General features: G+C 44.4%; 1 long non-coding RNA gene across 3 annotated transcripts in view; it reads left to right on the top strand.

Moving 5' to 3' along the window:
• The first annotated feature begins 895 nt into the window (after positions 1–895).
• The window catches only part of LOC129057932 (uncharacterized), a 59,227-nt gene continuing 32,865 nt past the window's right edge, over positions 896–27,257 (top strand). Inside the window, exons 1-3 of one of the 3 annotated variants that reach the window (XR_008522697.2) lie at positions 896–1,132; positions 6,334–6,424; positions 16,327–16,523. This is a non-coding gene — a long non-coding RNA (uncharacterized LOC129057932). Of the gene's footprint in view, positions 1,133–6,333; positions 6,425–12,139; positions 13,216–14,470; positions 15,013–16,326; positions 16,524–27,257 lie in introns of those variants that run through there. The other 2 variants (XR_010135953.1, XR_008522696.2) reach the window with 2 other exon arrangements.

Genomic DNA, 27,257 nt, shown 5'->3' with positions numbered 1-27,257 from the left:
AGAACTCAGGGAAGCACTCTCCTTATGTGCTTAGTTTTATTGTAGCAAAAGGATACAAGCCTGAACCAGTAAAAAGGAGACTGCACAGGTGAACTCTGGAGGGTTCTAAATGTGAAGCTTCATGGCTTCAGGACGTACCCCCTCCCAGCACGACTGTGTACATCACCAACCAGACAAACTCACCCAAGCCTCAGGGGCCAGTTTTCCCAATAGTTTAATTACATAGGACTGACTGAATTAATCATGGCCACATGATTAAACTGAATCTGCAGTCCCCCTCCTCTCCTGGGAGGTCAGGCCAAGATCAGCTGGCTCAAAACCCCAATCTCTAATCACATGGTTGGTCTCTCCAGCATGGTCCGCCTCCTTTCTGAAAGTATTTTGGTGCCCACTTGAGTTACCTCATTAACATAAACTCAACTCAGGTGTGATCTGAGGGGGGGTGCCGTGAATAACAGACACTCCTATCATTCCAAGGACATAGAGGACACCTGCCAGGAATCGGAGACAAGGCCGGCCAAATACTTTATTATAAAACAGAAGACTCATGCCTGTAATCCCAGCACTTTGGGAGGCTGAGGCAGACAGATCACGAGGTGAAGAGATTGAGACCATCCTGGCCAACATGGTGAAACCCCGTCTCTACTAAAAATATAAAATTAGCTGGGCATGGCATTGTGTGCCTGTAGTCCCAGCTACTCAGGAGGCTGAGGCAGGAGAATCGCTTGAACCTGGGAGGTGGAGGTTGCAGTGAGCTGAGATCATGCCACTGCACTCCAGCCTCGTGACAGAGCGAGACTCCATCTAAAACAAAACAAAACAAACAAAAAACAGAAGACTTCTGTCCTTACCCTGTTCAGTAAGTTTTTCTCATTCTTTGATATGCCAAACAGGCTGTAATTATCCTTTTGACATCCCAAGCCAAATCTAGAAAGACCTTAAACTATCTAAACACTGGATAGTGCTACATTTTAAACTTTTTTTTCCTTGATCCCAGGAGACTGAAAATGATTTAAAGTAGTGTTTGCATAATAGAGATATTCATATGTAACTGGCTGAGAATGAAGAAGCAAGGAAAGCAGTCAGATATATGTCCTTGCCACTCCAGGGCACCCTGCCTTCAGGAGCACAGGTAAGTGGAAGAAGGTCCTGAATTTAATGATTGAGTTTCAGTTCTTCTCATTTGTGAAAGATGGATGTTACAAGGCTGATGTAGAGGCTGAATAGGATGGTACATGTACGGCCCCTGGTATACAGCCTGTCTCAGGATATCAGTAACAGCAACTGCTATCATGACTAGACTGTTATCGAAGTGTAGTGATAAAGGTGCAGGCTGTAAGACAAATTGCTAGGGGCATCCTGGTTGCCTTAATTTGTGGCATCTAAACATGGACAATTCTTTCTAACTTTCTGTGTTTCAGGTCTGTCCTCTGTGAAATGAGGTTAACACATGTGGTTACCATATAAAGTTTGTTCAGAGTCTGAGTTTCACTCTTGTTGCCTAGGCTGGAGTGCAATGGTGCGATCTCGGCTCACTGCAACCTTCGCCTCCCAGGTTCAAGTGATTCTCCTGCCTCAGCCTCCTGAGTAGTTGGGATTACAGGTGCACGCCACCACACCCAGCTAATTTTTTGTATTTTTAGTAGAGATGGGGTTTCTCCGTGTTGGCCAGATGGTCTCTAACTCCTGACCTCAGGTGATCCGCCCACCTCAGCCTCCCAAAGTGCTGGGATTACAGGCATGAGCCACCACACCCAGCCTAGAGTTCTTAAAATAACTTATGTGGTCTCATATGTGTAGTGCAGTGCTTGGAAAAAGTAAATACTTTTAAAACGTTAGCTCTTTTTACTGTTTTCAAGTCTCTTTCCTACATTTGGAGTCTGGAGAGCTGGTTTTCAGACCACAGGCCTACTCAAGCTGGGTAGGTAACCTTGGGTTCTGCATCTGTTGAAAGAAGCCAGTGGATTAAATGGCCTAGAAGGTTTCCACAAGTGTCCTATTTCTCACTGGAGATCAGATCAGATGGGTTTTGAGGGTATGGGCTCACAGGTGGGATGGATTCCCAGCAGCAATGATCCTGCCGGCCAGGCCTCCTCTCACTGCGCCTGTCATTTTCTCAGCCATGCCCCCTGGAGCTGGTGCAAATCAAAACCACAATGAGATACCATCTCACGCCAGTTAGAATGGTGATCATTAAAAAGTCAGGAAACAACAGATGCTAGAGAGGATGTGGAGAAATAGGAACGCTTTTACACTGTTGGTTGGCATGTAAATTAGTTCAACCATTGTGGAAGGCAGTGTGGCGATTCCTCAAGGATCTAGAACCAGAAATACCATTTGATCCAGCAATCCCATTACTAGGTATATACCCAAAGGATTACAAATCATTTTACTATAAAGACACATGCACACAGACGTTTATTGCAGCACTATTCACAATAGCAAAGACTTGGAACCAACCCAAGTGCCCATCAATGATAGACTGGATAAAGAAAATGTAGCACATATACACTATGGAGCCATATGCAGCCATAAAAAGGATGAGTTCATGTCCTTTGCCCAGACGTGTATGACGCTGGAAACCATCATTCTCAGCAAACTAGCATAGGAACCCCCGAAAACCAAACACCGCATGTTCTCATCCATAAGTGGGAGTTGAACAATGAGAACACATGGACACAGGGAGGGGAACATCACACACTGGGGCCTGTCAGGCAGTGGAGGGCTAGGGGAAGGATAGCATTAGAAGAAATACCTAATGTAGGTGACTGGTTGATGAGTGCAGCAAACCACCATGGCATGTGTATACTTATGTAACAAACCTGCATGTTCTGCACATGTATCCCAGAACTTAAAGTATAATAAAAAAGAAAAAAAAAACTGGAGCTTGCAAGCTAGTTTCTCCTCTCCTTCTCTATCCGCCCCCCCACACCCACTACGGACCCTGAAAAGGAACACTGTACCAGTACATTCCTTGTTTTTGTCTCAGTTCCACTGCTGTGGAAAATGTTTTGCAACAAAATCTCCTAAAAAGCTGCTGAGAGGTGAGTAGGACCCAGGTAGAAGTTACTAAGAAGACGAGAGCATGTATAGAGCCTTCATTATTAGGAAGAAGTACCACTTGAAGGGTGGGTTGCTTTTTTATTACAATTCCCACTTTTCAGTGCTCTAACCCTTTAGCTTGAGAACTGGCATGCTCAGCCCCCAAGGAGGTAATTAAGACAAGAAAGACATTTATTCGACTGAAGAATAAACAGAGAAGCTGCCAGCCCAGCCTTGGATGGTACACTGGGTCCCAACACCCTAGAGGACAAGACGTGCCAGCTGCTGCCACACTGGGAGCGCTCAGCAAGCAGCTTTCTTTACAGAAGCCTGCGGTGGGGCTCCCACTGCCCGCCTTGCCGTGCAGTGCTGATCACAAATGACAACAGCCCCTCCTGCTTCAAAATCCCTAGTGATGCATTCAATTTGCAGAAGTCCACAGGCAGGCATTAATATTGTCTCACAGGAAAGCAACCTGGGACTCAGAAAAGTTACGTTGCTTGCCCAGTGCAATAGGTGCATTCTTTTTGCCATAGAATTTTCTGTCCATAGTCACACGCGCGCGCGCACACACACACACACACACACACAAACACACACACACATACTTTTAGGCACAGTAAGAAAACAATGACCTTTTTAGCTAGTCGTGTCTACCAGGGACTCAGACGAAGGGAACTGGCCACATAGGACACAGGCATTTGCTGTTGTTGTCTTAGCAAGTGGCTCCTTTTACTGGGGAAGTCCTGCCTCATGAATTAAATTTAGGGTTGGAGAGTTAGGGAGTATTGAAAGTGACAGTAGGGATCTATTCCATTAGATCTGACTCACATCCTGCACATGGACACTGCAAGCCACAACCTTCCTTTCCTTAGGGGTTACAGAGAACATCAACTCCAACAACCACTTAGCACATTCTTAGGCTCACTGACCACTGTCCTCGCCAAGGATGCCAGAGACTCCCTTGTCCCATTCCATGTTGCTGTGAGAAAAAAGGCAAGTGGGGAGTGGCATGGATCCCTTTTGGCATATTAATGATGGGGACAGTGAGTGCAGCATATGCCCAGACAAATCGAGCAGCCAAGAGTGGTGACTGTGTTTAATAGCATCCCTGCATCCTGTAGAGTCTTACAGGAAACACAGCTCTGGTGATATCTGCAGGTCAGGATCTCTAAGCATGTACACATTCATTCTCTAAGCATGGACACCCAAGCACCTGGCTCTCTGTGTTGTTTTCCTATGGCAGTTCAGCACATAGGGCTTTTAAAAAAAACTCTGATGACTTCACACCACGTCTAAAAATTATTTGACATGCCTCCCAGCAAGAAGTGGAGCCTGAGTCCCCTTTCCTTGAGTGTGGCCTGGCCTTGGTAATTCCTCTCAACTGAATAGAATGTGGTGGCACTGGGTGACTTCCAAGGCTGGGTCTTAAAAAGAATTAATGCTTCAGCCTGGCTCTCTGCCTTGTGATGCTTGCTCTTGGAACCCAGCTGCCAAGCCAAGAGGAAGCCACATTTTCTTGTGGCCACACAGGGAGCATTCTGCCCAGCATCCCCTCCTGAGGTGCCATCCAGCATCAATGTCTAGACCTGTGAGTGAGCAAGCCTTTTGGATGACTCCAGGCCAAACACCATCTGATTTAAATGACTTGAGAGACTCAAAGAGAGAACCACTCACTGTGCCCAATTAGTCCACAGAACTGTGAGGGATAATAATAAGCAATTATTGTTTTCTAAGACACAGAGTTTGGGGTGTAGGGCTAGAAAAAAGAGTGTTTGGGGATCAGATGGCTGATGGTGCATGTACTGATTTGTGCACTGTTTCTGCTGTGAGGGTATTATTTTGTATAAATGTAATAACTTTTCTGTAGTTAAGATAGAGTTGGTTAAGGTTGCTTAGTCTTGATTTTACTACTGGGGGGTTTATATTGAACCCACAGAGTCAATGGGGGATGTATGTTGGGTCAGAAACCTGGACTGAGACCTAACCCTTTATACTCTGACTCACTCAGGGTTGCAGTGTTTTCTTTAGATCAGAAATCTCTGCCAGGCCACACTGACTGGGGACATAAGGTTCCATTGCTAGGGTCCCAGCTACCTGCCTGGAGTGGCATGTTACCAGCATGTCCACAGACATAGACTAAAGAGAAAAGCAGTCACTTCCTCACCATCGGAAAAGATTAAACTCTGGCTCCATTCCTGTCCAACTCTTTCCAGCAAACTCTAGGTGTCCTGGGTAAAGGGTGAGGAGGTGGAGGTGAGTCTAGCTCCCTGCAGCACTGTGGCCCCAGGGTCAGAAATAGCCCTGATTTCTTTTACAATACACTCCACACTCTGTTGTGGGGCCTTTCATGGAGGCTACATAAATGTGCTTGGAATTTATTTTACCCAAGAAAAATGAAAACATGTCTCCCAAAAAAAGCTGTATACAAGAATTTTTATGTTACATTTATTCAAAATAGCAACAAATAGAAATGTCACAGGTATCTGTCAACAGGAGAGTGGATAAACTGGAATCTATTCATAAAATAAATACTACTCAGAAATTAAAAGGAACAAAGTGTGTTTACATGCAATGATGTAAAAAAGTCTCAAAAACATAATACTGAATAAATGAAGCTGTACACAGAAGACTATGCAGAGTATAATTTCTCATGTGAAATTCTGAAAGGAGAAAACATTCTTTGTTCTGAAAACATCAAACTATGGAGAACAGTCTTTGTGGAGATGAGGGTGAGGATGGATGCATGGGGCAGGGGGTACTTCCTGGGGTGGAGTCATGTTCTACAACTTGAAGAGGTTTTGTCTTACACAGCTATGCACATTGTACTGTACACATGCAACGGTACACAGAAGGTCTGTGTATTCCACTTTGCATAAATTTATCTATAGAAACAAGAACCATGAACACATGTAGAGTGCTAGTTAATAATACACATGTTGAAGTATTTGGGATGCTTTGTCAGGGTGTCTGCAACTTGCCTTGAAAAGGATTGAAAATAAGATTATTTGATGGATGGATAGAAACTGATTAAAACAAAGAAAGCAAACTACTGATTGTGGAGGTTAGGTGATAAGTAATGTTATAGTATAAATATATCTCCCAAATTTCATGTGTTGAAAATGTAATCCCCCAGTTCCCTTGCTGATCAAAGGTGGGGTTTTGGGGAGCTAAATGGAATTAGATAAAGTCATCAGGCTGGGGTTACCATGATGGGCTTGTGGCGTTGTATGATGGAGAGGGACCTGAGTTGACACACATGCTCTTGCTCTCTCACTGTGTTGCCTTCAGCCCTATCATGATGCAGCACAAAGCCCTCCCCAGAAGCTGACCAGACACAGCCACCTGATCTTGGACTTCACAGCCCCCAGAACTGTAAGAGGTAAATTTTTCCTTTATATCCAGTGTGAGTTATTCAATTATAGCAACAAAAAGCCAACTAAGACAGAAAATTGGTACCCAGCTGTTGCTATCAATACCTGAATGTTGCTGTAAATACCTGAAATGTGGAAATACCTGGAAAGTTTTGGAAATGAGTAATTGGTAAAGACATGAATGGAGCACTAAGGGCAATTTTGGTGAGGACTTAGAGGAATACTCCATGACCAGGGAGAGCCTGAATCTTCTCAGAGATTAAGTGGCCATGACCAAAATGTTGATAGGAATCTGGGCAGTACAGGCCATTCTGCTGAGGTCTCAGATGAACTGAGTAACAAGGTATTGGACACTAGGGTAAAGGCCATCCTTGCCATTCTTGTTATACAGTCGCAAAGGCCTTGGCTGAATTGTGTCCATGCTCAAGAACTTTATGGAATGTAGAACTTAAGAGTGATGAACTAGGATATCTGGCAGAACTATCTAAGCAGCAAAGCATTCTAACTGCTGCATGGCTACTTTTAACTGTAGACAGTGAGATGTGGGAGTTAAAAAATGACTTAAAATGGAATGTATAATTAAAAGGGAAGCAGTATATAAAGATTTGAAAAAAAAATGCAGCCTTTCCACGTGGTAGAGAATGAAAGAGCATTTTCAGCAGAGGAAACCAAGAGTGTGACCAAGTAACTGACTGATAAGAAAACTAGTGTGGATAGAACAAAGCCAGAGGCTATTCATCAAAACAATGGGAGAAAAACTGTAAGGCATTTTAGAGATCTTTGAGTGCAACACTGTGCATGACAGCTCAGGTGTCTCCTCTTCTTTTTATGAAACCAGCAGTTCCATCACCAGGGCTTCATCCTAATGATCTTTTAAAGTCCTAATGACCTCTCAATGGCCCGCCTCCAATCGACATGAATTCAGCAATTAAACTTCCAGCACATACAATTTCAGCAGATGAGCTACAGCCTGAGTCCAGTCTCTGATCCCTGTATTCTGGTGCAGTAATGCTTGGCTGCCCCAGCTGTGGTTCTGGTGAGTCTAGGTGCAGCTCGACCCACTACCCTGCAAGGTACAAGTCATAAACCTTGGTGAAGATCGTGGTGTGCTAATTCTGCAGGTGCACAGAATGCAAGCAAGAGCTGTGGAGGCACAGCAGCCTCCATTGGGATTTCATAGGATGTATCAACAACCTGGGGGCCTATGCAGAGACTTGTGGCAGGGGTGGAGCCACCCCAGAGAGTGCCTACTAGGGCAACGCCTGATGAAGCTACAGAGTTAGGACCACCACCAAGACCCCACAACTGTAGAGTTCCCAGCATGCAACACCAGCCTGGAAGCACTGAAGTGTGGACTGAGCCCACCAAAGCCACAGGGGTGGGGCTGCCTAAGGCCTTGCGGGCCCAACCCCTCCACTAGTGTGTCCAGGAGGCAGCACATGGAGTGAAAGGATATTCTGGAGTTAAGACTTAATGTTGTTTTCCCAATTGGGTTTTGTACCTGGGACCAGTTATCTGTTCTTCTTTGTTGTTGCTCCCTTTTGAATGGTAATATCTATCCCATGCCTGTCCCATCATTGTATTTTGAAAGTAGACAACTCATTTTGATTACAAAGTCTCACAGCTGGATGGGATTTGCCATGGGATGAATCATGCCTTGAGTCTCACACGTATCTGATTCAAGTGAGATTCTGAACTTTGAACGTTTGAGTTGACGCCAGAATGAGTCAAGACATTGGAGCTATTTGGATGGGGTGGATGTATTTTGCATGTGAGAAGGACATGAATTTTAGGGGTGAGGGAAGAATGCTTTGGTTTGATTGTGTCCTCCCAATTTTATATACTGGAAATTTAATCCCTAAATTCAAATGTTGATGGGAGGTGGGGCCATGGGAGGTAATTAGGATTTAAAAAGGTCATCAGAACTGATGGCTTTATAAGAAGAGGGAGAAACAGCTGAGCTGTCATGCATGCTGTTGCTGTCTAGTCATGTGATGCTTTCTGCTCTGTCATGACTCGGCAGGAAGGCCCTCACCAGATGCCAGCACCATGCTCCTGGACTTGCCAGCCTTTAGAATCATGAGCTATATAAATTTATGTTCATTGTAAATCACCCAGTCTGTGGTATTCTGTTATAGCGGCAGAAAATGAACCAAGACAGGTATCCACGTGTTCGCTTTCAAGTTCTTTCCACTTTTCTCTATTTGAAAGTCCTTATAAAGAAGTTAGAAAATAGAGTGGGGGCACAACCTTGGCATGCTCCCATCCCCCACCTCTGGCATAATTTGTGGAAATAAATCATAACTTGCTTATTTATTTACTTAGAGATGGAGTCTTGCTCTGTCACCCAGGCTGGAGTGCAATGGCACAATCTTGGCTCACTGCAACCGCCATCTCCCAGATTCAAGCAATTCTCCTGCCTCAGCCTCCTGAGTAGCTGGGATGTCAGGTGCATGCCACCATGCCCGGCTAATTTTTTGTATTTTTAGTAGAGATGGGGTTTCACCATGTTGGCCAGGCTGGGCTCGAGTTCCTGACCTCAGGCGATCCATCTGCCTTGGTGCCCCAAAATGCTGGGATTACAGGCATGAGCCACTGTGCCCAGCCCACTTGCTTTTATTTTTATTTTTTTTAAATCTGAGAAGGGAGGCATTTTGTGCATAAAATGTAAGGAGTTCAGTGGTCAGATCTCTGCATCCCTTGTACATTGCAGCCTTGTGCTTGGCTGTGAAGAGAGAGGTATGCTTTCTCTTTGTGTATCTTGTATCATAATTAGCTCTCCTGCCAAAATCCTGAGAGACAGTGACATCTGAATCCACACACAGATTCTAGAAGGCAGCAACCCACGCCAGGATTGCCCCAACAGCATTCTTTGCACCTGCCCAGTGACTGGCAGAGTCCAGGCTTTCATTCCTGTCATCCTCAGTGGGCTGAGCAGACAGCGTGGGGTTTGGGGCACATTGCGTTCTGTGCCAGGGTGCTGAGGAAGAATAAGGAAAGCCATATTTTAAATCAACAAGGAAAGGGATTAAAGATTTTTCAGGAGGTTCTAATTGTGCCTTCATGTAGGCTTATTTTGTAAACCAGAAAGCCATGCTAATATGACAGACCCTAAATGGGGAAATCAACTGAAAACGCTTTGCAGATTTATTTTCATTATGCTCTCAACCAAATGTCTGTGCTCATTAAACAGACTTGTTGTTGATAATTTATCTTAGACTCCGGGCACACAGTCGTTCCACCAGAACAACTGACCCTTGGTGGAGTTGACTGTGGGGAGAGAACAGTGTGAGCTCAGCCCTGACATCCCACCCAGTGCTGACCTGTCTCCAGAGAGGCTGGAATCATAGTGAGAGTCCTACACCGAGATCAGCTAGCAGCCTCTTCCTCCCTTCCCGGTCCGCTTCCCTACAGCTGCATTCACAGGGTTCAGGGCAGGCCAATCCATGACTGTTGACTGTGGGGTTCCCACCCCAAGCATCCAGCCTACGCACAATCCCACAAACAGAGCTGGGTCCAGGCCCACGCATGGGGTCTGCACCCAGGGCCCATAGGCCCTCATTTCTGCACCTCATACCTGCAGTCACAGAGCAGTCTGCTCTCCGGCAGAAGCTCTGGCTCCAAGTTGGACTTGGATTTTAAGCATAGCTCTGATACCCACTGTTACTGTCATCTCTATTCTAAGGAAAGTTCATACCTCATGCTACTGAGGGGAGGGTAAAAGGAGAAGTGAATACAAATGGCCTAGCCCATTTGCTGGCCATAATAGTTAGCAACAAATACCAAAGCAACATAAATAAGGGGAAGGTCTTAGCTGTTCATTCCATGCAGAAGGGCCTCCTCTCTGCCCCCACACTCTGTGAGGGAAGGAGGAGTGAATTATCTAACTGGTACATTTGGAAGCAGAAGCTGGGTGCATGTGTTCAGTTAGCTTCTCCTTCTTGTCTCTTTGGGGCTTTGCCACCTTGGGGGACTCTTGTTTGGTTCTGTCCCTTCATGCCATGAACTCCCAGGCACAGGCTTTGTCCCAGAAAGGGAGGCTGAAGCTCCTCCTTGCCTGGCACTGAGCTGGCTGGTCCCATCTGGGGTTCAGCTGAGGAAGCCTCATCCCAGCAGCTCCCCCACTGCAAGACCATGATCTAATGTCCACCTGTGTGAGACCTCCTTTCCCAGAGAAAACAAGAGCAAGGAAAACTACACCAAAGGGGCAGGCAGAGTGGTGACATAAGCCCGGTCACAGCAGGGGAGGTGGCCCTGTGCTGGCTGCATGTGCCAGGCAGTGAGGTGGATGGGGCCAGTTGCCTTTGATAAGTGAGGATCGGGCAGACATGGCCTTTGGAGAAGGGAGAGGTCTTCAGGGCAGAAAGTGATTTCCCGAAAGTCACAAGATGTGCGTTGGACCTTCCTAGTTGGTGTGTGCATTATATGATAGGTTGATGATTCCAGGCCATTTATGAGAGGCCCTTCACTCTATGGTGGTGGCAGGCCCAGCTACGCTGCTCACTGTCATGTGGGATTCAGCCAGGTGACCCGACACCCTCACTGTAGTCTTCCAGGGAGACTCAGAGGGGACACTAAGAGATTCGCAGCCTGTCCACGCTCTCCTTGATGCTTCCTCATGCCCTCCTGGCACCGAAAGGGCCCCGTTCTATAGGAGATGGGCAAGATGAAGCCGTGTTCCTGGCCACCTGTGCCTGCTGCCTCTGCAAGGCACAGGCCTCCTGTGCTGCAACCACAGTCGGGGGCTCCAGGAAGTCTACTGCAGAGGCTTTGAAAACAGAGCACTGGAGACTTGATTTATTTTCCTTCTCTTTCCTGTTGTCTCCTTCTTATTACATGAGAAATTGTATAAAATAATGAACACCCATTTCCTCACCACCAGCTTCAGCAAGTTTGAATATGTTGTCCATTGGCTTCAGATTTTTAAGCAATCTGAGGACCTCACATACCCCTCCTTGAGGGCATCCGTGTCCCTCATCCAGAGATAGGAACATTTGTGTCAAATATCAATAAACAATTGTTCTGCATATATTCCCATCCCCAAAACATAAAGTGCTAATTTGTAAGAGTTTTAAAATGTTACTCTAAATAATATTTAGTAACATGATACTCTAAATATGATTATGCAATTTGCTTTTGACACAGAATTGAATATTTTTGGAATTTAAATATATTTATTAATATATTAGGCTGAAATCCTTGAAACTGCTGTTATTGTAGGTTTGAAGCAGTTGAGCATTAGCATTTGTACATCACTCAATTGCACAACTCTAGTAAATCATTTTTAACTTTAAATAATTTTATGTTGCATGAATCTATCACAATTTATTAATGCCTTTTACTGCTGGTAGTCATTTAGGGTATATCTAGTTATCCCCCATTATGTTCCCACAATAATTATTGTACATATCAACTTGGGAACACTGTATTGAAATATTCTAGAACTGTGCTGTCAAATGCAGTATCACTAGCCTTATATGGCTAATTTAAATAGATTAAAATTAAACTTAAATACGATTAAAAATTTAGATCCTCAGTCAGAGGATTAGCTGCATTTAAAGTACTGAATACACACATGACTAGTGGCTGCTGAGTTAGCACAGAATGTCCTCGCGTTGCAGAAGGTATTATTGAACAGTGCTCTTCAAAGAAGGAACTTCTGTTTTTCTTGATGCTCTCATTCCCTCAGTTTTTGATCTTATGTTTTTTATTTTTTTCACTTTTTCTATAAGTTAGATGCGTTGCTTTGTTTCTTGAATTAGATGCTTAGTTCATTAATTAGCAGTGTTTTTTTCATTGCTAATGTAGGTATTTGAGACATTTTCTTTCTAGGTACTATTCAGCCAGTGTTTCTACACAGTGTTTTCATTGTCATTCATTACTGTACTCATTCAACAACTATCAGTCAGGTGCCTGCTCTGGGCTCCAGTACTGCTCTGGATGCTGGCGCAGAGCAGTGAATGAGGCGTCCACATTCATGCCCCCGTCTGCTGTTAGAAGACGCACATCATGAAGAAGCAGCGCTGCAGAGCCAGGGTACAGTGGGGCTGCAGTGGGGCTCAGGGGTTCGGGGCATTTGGAGAGTGAGAGTGGGAGGGAGCCACACGGAGCAGAGGTGCATCCTGCAGGGCAGAGGACACAGCTGGGGCAAAGACCATGAGGCAAGACTGGGAACAGCACCCAGGGATATGTTACAATCTTCCCCATGGGCAGGGTGCAGGCAGAACAGGAGAGTCACAACATCTAGGTGACGATGGATGCAGAGATCTGTCACAAGGCTCTCTGTGAGCAGGGCCCAGGCAGGAGCCTTCCATCACCCAGGTGTTGGGCCCAGCGTTATGTCACAATACCCAAAGTATGTGGGGCCAAGGCAAAAGAGGAGAGTCCCATCACCTAGATGATGAGTCCAGTGACATGTCATGATCCCCCCTTTTTGCTGGGGCCAGGCATGAGAGGAGAGTCACATCTCCTAGGTGATGGATGCAGAGATATGTCACAAAGCTCCCTGTGGGTAGGGTTCAAGCAGTAGGCTCCCATCACCCAGGTCACAATACCCAAAACATGTGGGGCCCAGGCAAAAGAGGAGAGTCCCATCACCTAGGTGTTGGGTCTAGTGATACATAACAATTTCTCCTTGGGCAGAGCCAAGCAGTAGAAAAGAGTCACATCACCTAGGTGCTGGGTCCAGCAATATGTCACTGCACACCCTGAGGGGTGGGCCCAGGCAAGAGACTCACATCACCTAGGTGAGGGGTCCACACAGGGCTCAGGAGGGGTGGGCAGGGCTCAGGAAGGAGAGGTGAGTCACATAACCTAGGGGCTAGGTCCAGTTATTTGTCACAATTACCCCAGTGGGTTGGCCCCAGGCAAAGGAGAGTCACATCACAGAGGTGCTGGGCCAAGCAATACATCACAATCCCCGCTGTGGACAGGTTCCAGGAGAAAGAGGAGAGTCACGTCATCTAGGAGACGGGCCCAGAGATACGTGACAATGACCCCCGTGGGCAAGGACCAGACAGAAGAATAACATTGCCCTTGTGCTGGGCCCAGCAATATGCCACCCTCTATTCTGTGGGCAGGTCCAGTTAGAAGAGGAGAGTCCCATCACCTTGGTGCTGGGCCCAGCAATATGTCACAGCACCTTCTCAGGGCAGGGCCAAGGCAAATGTGTAACTTCAACTTGGTGTTGGGGCCAGCAATAGGTCACAATCTCCCCTGTGGGCAGAACCTAAGAAAAAGAGAAAAGTCACATGAGTTAGATTTATTAAGGTTTCTACAAGTATAACTTCTACTGGTTTAGGAGATTTAGTTATAAATCTCCTTTTCATTCTTTTGGTGGTTACACTTGAGCTTTGAGGATACGTTCTTTATTTCAAAATGTCTAAAGTTGATCTATAATTTCCACTTTTGGTCAACAAGTGTAAGAACTTTGATACTGTTTCTTGAAACTCGAATTACTCACTCTCCTCATTTTGCATGTTTCTTCCTACCTGATGTTTCAGTTCACCTTGTTTCTATATTTAATTTTTTCTTGCTTGATATACTCTATCCTGACAACTTTCTTTTTCTCTGTTTTCATGTTTGTCTTAATTATTTCTTCAGGATTAAGTTTATTTCACCATGAAGCATACATTTTGTTAGTTCTTTCAGTCTTTGAGTGGTTAACTTAGCTTTGCTCAGAAACATCTTTATTTGAATAACCTTCAGTTCTCATGCTCACCTTGTAGATAGTCTTATGGGTTCTGTTATTATAAAGAGAAGTCTCCCTATCCTTCCTGTGCAGATACTCTGGCTAGTTTTCTCTTGTGGGTTGCAGTTTCATCAGTGGTTCTCGGTCTGGATTTATTTTCATTCATTCTGCTTGGTGCTCATTATAATTCCCACATGTGCAGAGAATAGGACTAGGAGTGAGTTGCCTAAAGAGAGGCTATTGTGATTGAAAACCAAGTCCTGAGATCAGCTCCATGCATCACAACCTAATTGCATTTATTCCTGTCCTACTTAATAAACTACTATCTCTGGAAATTAAGATTGAGGCCATAATTTATTTTTAGCTACAAAGAGAAAGCTGGCCTGCAAGGTGGGAAGACAGGAAAAAATCTAAAGAGCTGTTGGCTTGGGGGCATCAAGGAGCCTGGGAGATAGGCCACAGTCCTGGGTTGTTTTCCCAGCCTGACACACATGCCAAGACCCTCAAACAAAGACTAGCTGGTCATCAGCTCCTCAAAAATGCGGCAGCCTCCACGCTGATTGGGTCAGCAAGAGCTAAAAGGAGAATCTGTGCTCAGTCAATAAAGAATGCCCTTACCATCAGATGCCTGCTTGCTTGAAAAGAAAATTGAGATAAGTTCATAGTCAAGCTTTATCAAGACATACCATTGACTTCTTTTGCTTCAGAACATGAGCCCTCTCTGTCACTGACTGGCAGGCACTGCCCGTATTTCTGATCCTGACTCCTTTAGGAAGCCTCAATGTGCTTAATCTGAAGTGCCCTATTCCTATTCCCCTCATTGACTGAGATAGGACCTGCTCTATCTCATCAGGAAACCCGGACTGCATTTTATAGCTTGATGGTGTCGGCATGTCTCAGCAATAAGTACATTACAACCAATAAATATATTAATCTAAAAATCCCATTTGTTCAGACATTGTTAGTGGAAAATAAGGTTTGCCAAATTGTAGGAACATCTGAATTATTTTGTTTTTACTGGAGGCTGAAGGAAATTAACCAAATTACCTAAGATCCCCAGCTAGCAATGTTTCAGTCCAGTTTTCACTTTCTCTCTTCTAATATCCCTCCTTCCTGCTCATCTCTCTGGGAAAAGTAAGAAATATTGAGACAAAAGGTAAAAGAAATTTTATTAATATTAGAATGTGTTCAGCAGCAAGAAAGAGAAAATTTACTGTCTTCAATCTTAAGGATATCAATCAATCACTTAATAGTAAGTTGTGCAATGGGCTGTTTAACGGTTTATTCAATAAGTTCATCAAGGACTCAGTCTCTTGCAGGTATGTTAGATTTTTATCCTCACATAGTTTTTCCAATCTAAATATATCTGCAGCAATTCCAGGCTGCATTTTCATCCTAGAATCCTAGACATGCAGGATGTAAATGGGGATAAAAGTTCTCTTCTTTTATTGGAAAATATAAACTTTCCCAGAAGCCTCAGAGTAGATGTCTTCTTATATCACTGGCCAATATCAGTCACATGGCCAGCCCTAGCTGCAAGGGATGCTGAGAGTGAAAACTTCCAGCAAAATTTCTCAGTCCAGGCACATTGCTGCTCCAATGCAAAATTAGGTTTATATCAACAAAAATGTGAAGGAAAAACTTTTAAAGGAACTCACACATTTCCTCTGGAAATTGAGCACTCATGAGTTGCCGCTTAGAGCCATGTCTTGAGCATGAGTTGAGTCCCCCCAGCAGTGGCTCAGGGTGCTGACCTCCCTGCATAATCATGGGCCCTACACCACTTTCCCTACAAATACCTTCTCACCACACTCTGCAGTTTCCTAATCTTGGTCATCAGTGCCTGACCCTCAGAAGGCTGTCACCCATTTAACAGCATTGGCAGAGAGGCTGATGTGCACAAGGCCCTCTGGTAGGTGCTTGAGGACTGGTATCAAATCACCTGTAAGTGAAAGTAAGGAATATGCCAAGTAAATAGGTGTAGGTACTTCAGAGGAGTATCATAAAGCTATGAGTACTTCAAAGGAGGAAGGACCCCTATCCAAAAACAAACATTCTATTTACTCCCTTCTAAAAACAAAAAATATTCCACTAAGTCCCACATCTCCATCCAGCTACTACCTACTACCCTTTTCTGCTTCCTTCTTTTTGCCTTATGGCAAATTTCTTCACCTCGAGTTTGTAACTTACTCTTTATTATTTTTCTGGCTTCACTTACAGAAACTGCTGTTCTCAATGTCACCAATCACATGGATGTCACAAATCACTTGCAAAGTCAACAGACTCTTGTCTGCCTGCACAGTCTTCAGAAAATGTGTCCAGTTGAATTCAAAGCAGGGCATTCTAATTAGAACAATGTACAGAAGGAAAGGAGGTATGAGAGTCTGAGAGGAGTTTGAGGAACAGAAAGTAGACAGGTATGTGTATAGTAATAAATGTAATAGATGATGTTTTAGAAAAGAGTAAACAGTGAATACGTTCTGAATGCTTTTGAATACCCAGTTGGGCATCTGGACTTCCTCCTACAGATATGAAACACCTCCAAAGAGTTTTATATGTGCTCTAAAAATTAAAGACAAAGTTAATCCCTAAACACCCACCTCACCCTCCTCCCCACCCCTCCCATACAAAAAAACAAATAAGAGAGCAAAGGTAATTCAATGGAGAAAGGAGACGTTTTTCAAAAAATGATACTGATACAAATGGACATCACATACAAAAAAATACAACTAGACTAAGACTTCCGTTTTTATAAAAATTAAAATGGGTAATAAACCTAAATGTAAAATGTACAACTATTAAATTCCTAGAAGATAACACAGATGAAATTCTGGGTGGCCTGGGGTTCGACTTTTTGATGCACCAACAAAAGTGCAATCCATGAAAGAATAAATTGATAACTTGGACTTTAATAAACTTTTTATTATTATTATTATTATACTTTAAGTTTTAGGGTACATGTGCACAATGTGCAGGTTTGTTACATACGTATACATGTGCCATGCTGGTGTGCTGCACCCATTAACTCATCATTTATTGTTAGGTATATCTCCTAATGCTATCCCTCCCCCCTCCCCCCACCCCACAACAGTCCCCAGAGTGTGATGTTCCCCTTCCTGTGTCCATGTGTTCTCATTGTTCAGTTCCCATCTATGAGTGAGAACATGCGGTGTTTGGTTTTTTGTCCTTGTGATAGTTTACTGAGAATGATGATTTCCAATTTCATCCATGTCCCTACAAAGGACATGAACTCATCATTTTTTATGGCTGCATAGTATTCCATGGTGTATATATGCCACATTTTCTTAATCCAGTCTATCATTGTTGGACATTTGGGTTGGTTCCAAGTCTTTGCTATTGTGAATAGTGCCACAATAAACATACATGTGCATGTGTCTTTATAACAGCATGATTTATAGTCCTTTGGGATATACCCAGTAATGGGATGGCTGGGTCAAATGGCATTTCTAGTTCTAGATCCCTGAGGAGTCGCCACACTGACTTCCACAATGGTTGAACTAGTTTACAGTCCCACCAACAGTGTAAAAGTGTTCCTATTTCTCCACATGCTCTCCAGCATCTGTTGTTTCCTGACTTTTTAATGATTGCCATTCTAACTGGTGTGAGGTGGTATCTCATTGTGGTTTGATTTGCATTTCTCTGATGGCCAGTGATGATGAGCATTTTTTCATGTGTCTTTTGGCTGCATAAATGCTTCTTTTGAGAAGTGTCTGTTCATATCCTTTGCCCACTTTTTGATGGGGTTGTTTGTTTTTTTCTTGTAAATTTGTTTGAGTTCATTGTAGATTCTGGATATTAGCCCTTTGTCAGATGAGTAGGTTGCTTCTGACTTGTGAAATACATGGTTAAGAGAATGAAATGACAAACTACAGACTGGGAGAAAATATTTTCAAAACACATATTTGATAAAGAACTGTTATTCAAAATATACAACCTACTCTTAAAAGTCAATAATAAGAAAACAAATGACCCAGTTACAGAATGGGCAAGGTATCTGAACAGATACCTCATCAAAAAGATAGACAAATGCAATTAAGCACATGAAAATATGTTCGACATCAAATGTCATCAGGAAACTTCACATTAAAACAACAGCAGTAAAACTATTCTTTATATTATTGTAAATGACTTTATGCATTTGTCAAAACCTATAAAACTGTACAACGCAAAAAGTGAATCCTAATATAAGCTATAGATTTTAGTTAATAACAATATATCAATATCTTCTCATCAACTGTAGTAAATGCACCCAACTAATCCATAGTGTGTGAGAGTTCTTTATACTTTCTGCTCAGTTTCTCTGTAAACCTAAAACCACTCTAAAAATAAAATAAATTAATTTTTAAAAATCACCGATAATAGCCCTCATTGTGTGATTGTTGTTTTCTGATCGAAATGTTGATCTTCTCCAGATGCATTACTTCATTATCAGTTTCTGCACCTAAGTTTCATTAGTTAGAATATAATATCTTTAAAAAAGATATGTTGGTTTTGCTTTTCTTGCATCCCCCAAATACCTATCAAAAGTTCAGAGGTGGTAAATACATGGAGTTAAGACTTAAACCATAATTTAACAACAGTGAAAATTTGAAATAAGATAATATTCTCCTTGGATACAAAGGCATTTTAGCTTTGTGCTAGATGAAACTTTTAAGTTATCCAGTCTCCAGTGAACATTTATTCCAGCTCATTGAAGTTGAATATTCAGAGGACACACTGAATTAATTTGTGCAGGAATGGTATTTTTAAGGGAGGCCATTGTAAATTCTAAATCATGAAGACTCTCTTGGCACCTCAGACAAGAATATGCTATATTGTGAATGTAGCATTTAATTCCTAAAAATGAGCAGAATGTCTTCATCTTCTTATTTTTTTGTGTGTATCAGCATGCTGTATGCAATTCTTTAGTAAACCACATTTAGAAATCAAATAGGAATCGCAAGGCCTGAAGGCACCTTCAGAGGTCATTTGGGTCACTTCCACATTTGCAATGTTATTAAACGCCCCAAATTAAATCTCTCAGCTTATTAAATCTAGACTGTGCTGTTGCACAGGTTTTTATGTGCTCACAAAACCTGTCTCTTTCATTCTGGGCACAGGCATAGACCACACTTTCCAGCCTTCCTTGTGGTTGGTGCAATCATGTGACTCAAGTCTAGGCAAAGGATTACAAACAAAAGACATATGTTTTACTTGGCCCATCCAAAGCTCATACAGCTGATACTCCTCCTATTTCCTTAACTGCAAGAAGAAAGAAAAAGTCCTCTAAGGATCCAGGATTGATGTGACCACAGACTGAAAGGAGCTTAGACTTAAGGGGCCAAATTCCCAGAGAGAAAGGAAGTTCTTTGAAATGACTGATATGCCGATGGAAGGATGGGAAGCCCAGGAGAAAGTCAAGCAGAAAGAAGTGGTTTCACAGATCCCTTGGAGCCTTCTGAGAAGAGTAAAACAAAATTAAGACAAGATTTGCCAAAAAGACCAAGGTCCCAGAGAGAAGGGAAGTAAGCCTATTCTCAAGCTAGAACACAAGAGCCTAAGGTGAGCAGAAAGTGGTAAAAACCACAGCTGAAGAAATAGAACATTATCCAGGGTCTCTTCAATGTTTGGTACATAGTGAGTGGCCTTTTTTGTTGTTTGTTTGTTTGTTTTTGAGACAGAGTTTCGCTCTGTCACCCAGGCTGGAATGCAGTGGCACAATCTCTGCTCACTGCAACCTCCACCTCCTGGGTTCAAGCGATTCTTGTACCTCAGCCTCTCGACTGAAGTAGCTGGGATTACAGGCACCCACCACCACACCCGGTTAATTTTGTATTTTTAGTAGAGATGGGGTTTCACCATGTTGGCCAGGCTGGTCTCGAACTGCTGTCCTCAAGTGATCTGCCCACCTCGGCCTTCCAAAGTGCTAAGATTATAGGCATGAGCCATGGTGCCCGGCCATGAGTGGCTTTTAATTTAATGTTATGAAGCATAAGAAACCAGATCAAGAGAAAAATCCAACAATGGAAATATAGCAATGAAAAATATACTAGTAAATATTTATTATTAATATGGTCAAGAAAATAAATGACACGATGGAGAAATCCACCAGAGGACTGAAATGTATTAATATCGAAAAGAATCAAACTGAATTTTTAAAACTGAAGGAAACAAAAATGAAATTAGGAACTCAGCAGGTGAGCTTACTAACAGATTGGGCGACACTGAAGAGAGGATTAGGAGATTGAGAGACATCAAATGGAATAAGCTCTACTTACCCGTCTCTCTGAATACTAGTGAGAAAGAAAGATGAACGATACACGTGAAACATATGTCAAAACATAAGCAACCTAAGGACAATGATGAAAATATCTAACATTCATCTACTTCAATGTCCAGGAGGAGAGGGCAGAAATAATGTATCAGACAAAATGTATTAGGAGTGGATGAGAATTTTCTAAAACAAATGAAAAACATGACAACAGATGTAAGAAGTACTATGAATCTCAATGTAGTCGTTTCCTACCACCGCTGTCACGAATTACCACAAAATCGGTGGCTTAAAACAACACCATCTATTGTCTCATAGTTTGTAGGTCCCAAATCCAGGTGGGCTCACCTGGCCCCTCTGCTTAGAGTCTCCCAGGGCTGAAATCAAGGTGTCCACAAGACAGGCACTTATCTACAGACTCCAGAAAAGAATCTGCTTCCAAGTTCATTAGGTTTTTGGCAGAATGCAGTCCCTTGCTGCTGTAGAAGTGAGGTTCCCTTTTGTTGGCTATCTGCTGGGATCCCCCTCAACACTTTCTGTTCACTTGATTCCCTGTCATATTGTACACTTCATCTTCAAATGGCAGCAGCCTCCTAGTCTTCCTCAGTCTTCAAGTCTCGCTGTGAATGTACAAGACACAATTTTGCTAAGCTTCCTGCCACTGTATTATAAGGATCCCATTTCTTCTGGTTTCCAATACCAAGTCACTCACTTCCCTCTGAGCCCTGGCTAGTAGTATCCTTCAAGTACAGATGTCTACTAACAGTCTGTTTACTGCAATTTAGGCTTTTTCTAAGGTGATTTCTAAGATTTTTCTAAAATTCTCCTTATTTTCCTCAACAGTGTCCCTATTTAATAGTCTGTTCAAAGGCACCTAGGATTTTTCTAGCATGCTTTCCAAAATTCTTCCAGCCTCCACTCACTGCCCAATTCCAAGGCCATTTCCATCATTTTCAGGCATAGAGAAGTAGAGGGAATGCCAAGTACTGGAAATAGCAAGGGCAGTGAAGTAGGATGGTTTTGAAAAATTCTAAGAATAGACAATAATCTGATATTGCTTAATAAAGTGCTTATTAGGAAGTAAAGGTGGGCTGGGAAAGACCTCTTAGAGAACCTTGAAAGCCATTGTAAGGTATTTGCAGTCTCTTCTGTAGACAACGAGGAGATGTCAAAGTCTTATTAAGACTAATGAGAAAGAAATTTTGCATAGATCAAGACAAACAAAAAGAGAGAGTTACTTGAGGCAATCTTAATGAAAAACATTAAATTCCTAAAGTCCAATAGGATAAGAGGTAGGGTGATGCAGTAGAAAAAAGGACAAAGCCTGGGTTTAAGACCTCTCCCAGCAGCTATACGCTCAGTGAATTGAGGCAAGTTCCTTAATGTCTCTGAGTCTCATTGTATTTATCTGTCTGCAACAGGGCATCTCTGAACTGGGGACTCTGATTTGCCCAGAAGGAATCAACTACTATGTCTGTGTGCATAAGAACAGAGATAGGCAAAGTTGGCTTTAAGAAATGGAACATCCGGGCCACGCACAGTGGCTCACACCTATAATCCCAGCACTTTGGGAGGCTGAGGCGGGAGGATCACGAGATCAGCAGATCGAGACCATCCTGGCTAACACAGTGAAACCCCATCTCCACTAAAAATAAAAATAAAAAAAATTAGCTGGGCATGGTGGCACATGCCTGTAATCCCAGGTACTCGGGAGGCTGAAGCAGGAGAACTGCTTGAATCCGGGAGACATAGGTTGCAGTGAGCCAAGATCATGCCACTGCACTGCAGCCTGGGTGACAGAGTAAGACTCCATCTCAAAAAACAAACAAACAAACAAAACAAAACAAAACAAAAAGAAATGGAACATCCTTGAGGCAAGCAAAATCTAAAGAATAACTGCTTAGGGTAGAATATTGGTTAAATCCTGAGTCAACGACTTGACTTAAAAGTGAAAGGTGCAATGGCAAGTGTGTAGCACATCATGGGTGCACCACCCAAATCCTCTCAGCCCTTCTCACTCCAGCCACTACTTCAGTGACGGGCTGAACAGCCTTGTGGCAACTTCAGACAGATGCTACCTGACTCTCGCTTCCTGCCATGGGATGAGCTGATGCCATGGCCTGCAGCATCGGTGCACCTCAGCCTCAGTCCTTGCACAACCCAGAAATGCCAGAGAGTTAACGCCTTGGGCTACCTTTCACCAAGCGGGGTTAGGAGCTGAGAAAGAGCTCCTAAGGCTCCTCAGAAATGTTCTGCCCTAGTGATGGCAAATCCCATACTCATCCTTGTCTTGCCTTTCCCCTCATCCACAAGCTCTCCTCCTACCCCTGTAGTCCCCATTCTTGATCTCAATGATCATATCCCAAATAATCTACTTGCATACAAGCCTCTGTTTCAGGTCCCTGTCTTCATGGGAACCCATGCTGTGGAAACACTAGATAAAAATAAATTATCTACAGAAAGTCAGGGTCAGTCAGCAGAGGGTTGTGAATGTCAAGGAGCCACAAAAGCAGAGTTGGGCAAGCAAACAAATGCAGCAGATCTGCATGCCAGGGCAGTCCAGGGGAAATCCAAATATTCCAAATACAGTAAGAGACCCTAGGCATCTCGGCTGGGCACCACAGAGAACGTGCGGTTTCTTTACTGAACTTGCCCATTCGAATCCCATCTGGCCAAGCAGTTTCTCATCACTGTTGCGTTGTATGGTCTATGGCAGAGAAAGCACTGGTCATAGCCCCTATCTGTATTTGGTGCCCACAGTGAATGCCCCATTCACAGATTTTGAAGCTGCAGGCTGATCACCAGGATCTGGATGGTCAAGGCCACAGGCCTGGAGGCAGCAGGTCTTCTCTGTGCCTTGCCAAGCTAGACTTTCCCACACTTGCTGCACGACCTGTTTCTCAGGATAGGTGTGAAGATTAAGGAGTGAGACAGGGCATGCCAATGGCCAAGCACAGTCCCTCGCACGCAGTAGGTGCTCTGGAAAGGCAGTTACACTGATAGTAGATTGCAGGCAACAATCAGAGGTCATGGGGTCACGTGGGAGGGCCCCCAATCTTTCTGGGGAGTCCTGCAGCCTCATCCAATAGGCATTTGTTCTCTTAGTCCGACAAGCTATCTGCCCTGGGTGTCAGCACTGAATTTCCTCTGACATTTTCCCTTTTCTTTTCTTCCTATAAATGAGAAATAAAGTATAAAAAGTTGTGCACAGCCTCCTGCCTGCATCACGGCTCTTAGGAGAGATGTTGGCATTTAAATGCCAGACAATCTGGTGAAGTCAGGATGAGGCCAGCCTCAGGCTTGTCTTGGGGTCAGAGGTAAGGGGCAGGGGTCCCCTCTGGTTTCTGATTTAATAAGAGGATTGCTTCCAGCCAAATGCAAGGCCAGCAAGGTCAGCACTGAACACATGCAGCTCCACTGAGAAATAAAGGGGCCAGATGGTTATTACACTGTGTGTGTTTCTTGCAAAAGGCAAAAAAAAAAAAAAAAAAAAAATTCTAGAGTGACTGCAGCAGAGGCTGTTCATCAGCAGAGAGGCACAGCTTAGGCAGGCCTTTGGCTTGATGCTGCTCCCTGGGGGAGGTGTACTTGTGAGGAGTTTCAACACGCCTGCAGATCCCATGAAGATTTGGCTGTGGGCAGAAGCCACAGGGATGGAGAGAGGCACAGCCACTTTGTGAAAATGAAAAACACGCCTCCCTCATCTTAGCTTTCTTAGTTTCCCATTTTGATGCTCCAGAAAACTTCTTAAAGGACAGCTGATGACCACTGTAGCAGCTGACAGCCGTCACCACTACAGCCGTGTGAGTCCAACCTCACTCTGCCCCTCACAGGGTATAAACATGAGCAGCTCCATTGATCACACTAACTTTAGTTTGCTCTATTGCAAGTATGGACTAGAAACATGTGACTCACCCTCTAATAAGAAGGTAATATCAGATAATGTACCTAAGCCCCTGGTGCACATCAGGCACTCCAGAAACACTGAGTGCCCCCTCCTTCATTCCTGGAGTCAAATACAAGGGCATTGAACAGCCCTGAAGGAAGCCTCATCATCCCTTCCGGAGGAGGTGGATGAATGAGGAGCCCCAAGGAGTCACGCTGTTCAGCCCACTCAGACAAGGCTTACGCCTGCTCCATCTCAGGGTGTTCACTGTGGAGCGCCCATCACCAGGAGCTCTCTGTGCTGATGTGGCCCTCTTAAGGATGGTGGTGGCATTGTCACTGCTCTCCCATGTTAATTAACTGGGTTGTTATTCCAAAGTGTTAATGGCCAGAACTGTAATTCAATCAAGTAAATAACATTTCAAGCAGTTAATAAAAGCAAAGGAATTTGTAACCACCCATAAATGTGATTTTGTAGACGTAGGCCATGTCTAAGCAGTCGGTGGTCTGTCCTTGCCACACAAATGTCAGACAACCAGGATCACAAATGCTGCGTGGGAATCTGTTGAGAATTTTTCTCTCCATATGTTTTTTAAAGCAAACTGTGTTTCTTTTTGCCTCTTCCCCCCTCATTAACTTTCAAAATGTGTTTTCCTTAAGGTTCCACCTTGGGGAAATAGCCATTCTCGCCCACTGATGCTGCTTGTGAATTCAGTTTTATGAGGAGCTGAGATCCAAACACCACCTGACTTGTTGTCGTTCTTTTTAATGCCCTCAGCTTTTTGGTTATAATCTATTTTCCATAACCATAGTTAATACCATGCTGTGTCCCTGCAGAGTTTTCAGCATGCATGGGAGAACATTACCTTAGAAGAGATGTCACTTCCTCCAGTGGAGTTTCAGAGTCTGCTGGACACCTTCCTTCAGCCCCTCATTATGCCATCTCTGAGCCCCACCTCTTCCAGCTCTGAGCTGGGTTCTGAGGACTCACAGATGGACTGGATGCTGCCTCTGATCTCAGAAGATCCACATCCACTCTCACACCATTGGACCTGGCCATGTGTATGTCCCTGCTATGACTACCTCTGCCCTGGCGGCACAGCTGAGTGTGAGGTCACCTGCCAGAGAAGAGATAGCTGCTCCAGCCCCAGGGCCCCTTCCCTGCCCAGGGCCTGTGCTGGAGGGTCTGACAGAAGCTGCTTCATATATGCCAACCTTCCATCTGCACAGGGCTGATGGGCCGACTTGGTTTTGATTTGTATCTTAGTGCCTTCTACTTCCAAGTGACCATATTGCGTGCATTTTAGCAAATGAAGGAGCAATATGAGTGTGGAGTGACAGGAGCGGGGACTCAGAGAGGGGGCGGGGACAGCACCAGATGTGGAGAGAGCACCTGTCAGGAACGTGAGGTGCCTGCCTGGGCTCTGTAGGACTTCGAGCTTATCATGCTGCTGCTCCTGCTCCATTCCATTAATGCTTCAGTCACCCACTCACTTACCCATGTGCCCACACACCCACTACTCAGCTGCTTACCTGCTCCAACCACCTACTCTCCTACCCAATCTCTTCCTACCCCCACCACACACTGTCACCACTCACAGACAAACTCACATATTATCCACCCACCTCACTCATCCACCCACCTGGGTACTTGGCTACTCACACTCTCTTTTAGCACCCACCCATCCGCCCACTCAACCCTCCACCTAGACACCCACTCATCCACCTAGACACTAACTCACCCACCCAGCAAGACACATATTCACTCACCCACCCACCTAAACATCCACTCACCCACCCATGTATACACCCACTTACTCACCCAGACACCCACTCACTCACCCATCTAGATACCCACTCATCCACCCACCTAGACACCAACTCACTCACCCACCCAGCAAGACACCCATTCACTCACCCACCCACTTAAACATCCACTCACCCATCTAGACCACCCAAACACTCATCCACCTAGGCACCCACTCACTCATTCACCTAGACACCCACTCACTCACCCATCTAGACACCCACTCATCCACCCACATAGACACCCACTTACCCACCTAGACACCCAATAATTCACTCACCTAGACACCCACTCACCCACCCACCCACCAAGATACCCATCCACTCACCCACCCACCTAGACACCCAGTCATTCATTCACTTAGATACCCACTCACTCACCCACCTAGACACCCACTCACTCACCCCCCTAGACACCCACTCACCCACCCACCTAAACACCTACTCACTCACGCATCTAGACATCCACTCACTCACCCACCTGGATGCCCACACACTCATCACCTAGACACCCACTCACTCATCACCTAGACACCCACTCACCCACCCAGCTAGACACCCACTCAGTCATCCACCTAGATACCCACTCATCCACCCAGCTAGACACCCACTCACCCACCCACCCACCAAGGTACCTATTCATTCACCCACCTAAACCTCCATTCACCAAAACATCCACTCACCCACCCATCTAGACACCCACTGACTCACCCACCTAGACACCCACTTACTCATCTAGGCACCCAAGTACTCACCCACCAAGGATCACTCACCCATCTAGACACCCACCCACTCACTCCATCCATCTACACACCCATCTAGACACCCTCTCACCCATCTACCTAGACGCCCAGTCATCCACCCATCTACACATCCACTTACTCACCTGCCTAGACACTAACTCACTCATCCATCTACCTAGACGTTCACTCACTTATCCACCTAGGCACCCACCTACTTACTCATCCAGGCACCTAATCATTCATTCACCCACCTAGACCCTACCTACTAACTCACATAGACACCCACTCACCCATCCTCTCATCCACCCACATAGACGCTCATGTACTCTGTCACTTACTAAGCTGCCCCTTACTCCTTCACCTTCTCACAAAAGGTTGCTGACCAATGACCCTCTGGGATCTGTGAGCTTTGTTGTGGGGAGGAAGAGGTCAATCAGGCTCAGATG

Source organism: Pongo abelii, chromosome 11 (assembly GCF_028885655.2).
Source record: "Pongo abelii isolate AG06213 chromosome 11, NHGRI_mPonAbe1-v2.0_pri, whole genome shotgun sequence".
Classification (NCBI taxonomy): domain Eukaryota; kingdom Metazoa; phylum Chordata; class Mammalia; order Primates; family Hominidae; genus Pongo; species Pongo abelii.
Note: the sequence above shows the minus strand (reverse complement) of the source record. Positions and strands in the feature narration are given on the sequence as shown.